Below are 1882 nucleotides of genomic sequence, written 5' to 3'. Positions count from 1 at the left end.
CGGTCGGCCCCCTGACACGTGACCGGGCTCTCCGCGCCAGGGTAGCCGAGACTTGTAGTCCTCGAGCGTCTGATGGGCAGGTCGGAGAACGCCGGGGAAACTACAAATCCCATCAGGCATCGAATACAATCTTCCCCAGCCCCGCTTGTTGACAGAGCGCAGGGCGCCTGCGCGCCGGGTGGTGGCTGCGAGAAGTGCCACGGTGCCTCCCGGGAGTTGTAGTCCACAGACCGCGAGTTGTCAGGAGGTTTTCCTCCCCAGGCGGCAGAGAGGCTGCTGGGAAGACAGGACACGTGGAGGGAGCTGTGCTTAAGGAGCCGGCCACAGTCTGAGCTCTGGGCGCCTGGCCCAAGGGATTGGGTGGAGGCTCTGGGGGAGAAGCTAGCTGCCAAAATAACACTGTCTCTTCTTGGCTAGACTGCTTTTACATTGTCTTGTTTAATGCTTGAGTCGCTCCGCTTGCTCCCTGGGGCGTAACCCTCCCGGGAAGGAATCACGCTGCTGCTGACGAGGGGGCGCGGTCGGGATGCCCACGCGGACCCTCGGGATCTGGTTTGGGGGTGTTAAGAGACGTTACGGGACAAGCTAAAGGACCGACCTCGCTGGGTTCCTCCTCGCAAGATTCCTTAGTCTCAAGAATCTTGCTTTCATTTGTCCGAGAGGATTGAATGTTTACAAAACCTCACTTAGGTGGAAGTAAAACCACCTCCAGTTTGTTGTAGCCATACAGATTAAGGAAAGCCCAGTTCAGAGAACCTTAATTAAGAAATGCAAAAATAATCAAAACGGAAAAGTTGTGCGACTCCCTATCCAGTCAAAGTCAAATTTATACACCGAGATTACGAGTATTTAGCTAGTATGTGGCAGCACAGGAATGCCGTGATGTGTACGACTGAACAAGTCCCCTCAAAAGATCTCGCAGCTTGTGGAAGTGAAAACCGGACTACCCTGTCACCATTGTCAGCGTGCATCAGGTCCTTGATGACCTTCCCTCATCAGAGAAATTAATCAAACGACTGTTTGGTCTCCAAAATGAATGAGCTCTTGAACCTGGTCTATGAGTTAGTGAATCCTGCATGAAAACCTTTTTATCTCTGACAATTGAGTATGGAAACTCGGTGGTATAACACAGTCTTTTTGACATATAGCCCAGGCTGGCCTGAAATGGCTGTATAGCCAAGCCTAGTGTTGAGAACACAGACATAAGCAGACACCTAACATGATAGGATGTAGAGGGCTCTAAGGGAGACAAAGGCTAGAGTTAGCTGGCTACCAGAAGGTAAGACTAACGATGATCACAACAAACAACCCTTAGACAGCCACCTGCAGTGTGCCGAGCATTTTCAGACACCCTTAGCTGCAAATTAAGTTTATCTGGGGACTTAAAAAAAGATGTCATGCCTTGCCCATGCCCCAGCTCAATTTAAGTCAAAACCTCTGGGAAGAGAGAAAGTTTTTAAAGCTCTTTGGGTGATCCTGATGTGAAACAGAGAGTATGCCAAGAGAAATAATGACAGACTCTCATTGAATTACATACTTTGAAAGAGTAGTCTTTATGACATGTTAATAATTATACTTTAACAAAGCTGCCACAAAAATAATCTTTGCTCACACAACTAAAGTCTAATAAAGGAGTAAATTGTAAAAACACTGTAGGGAAGACAGATATGTCAAGTAGATTGTACAGCAGCAGGTAATATGGATTTAGAGAAAATTGTCAGGTTCCAGGTAGGGTGGGGAAGGTATAGATCAGGGCCATCATAGAATATCAGTTCCATACGACAAGGGCTGGGTCTACAAAGAACAAGCTGAATTTTGCTCACCACAAATTTCCACATGTTGGACAAATGTGTAGCTAGAAGTTTCTGTCCCACTAACAGTT

This window comes from Chionomys nivalis, chromosome 10 (genome assembly GCF_950005125.1).
Source record: "Chionomys nivalis chromosome 10, mChiNiv1.1, whole genome shotgun sequence".
In the NCBI taxonomy this organism is placed as follows: Eukaryota; Metazoa; Chordata; class Mammalia; order Rodentia; family Cricetidae; genus Chionomys; species Chionomys nivalis.
This window is presented reverse-complemented; position numbering follows the sequence as displayed.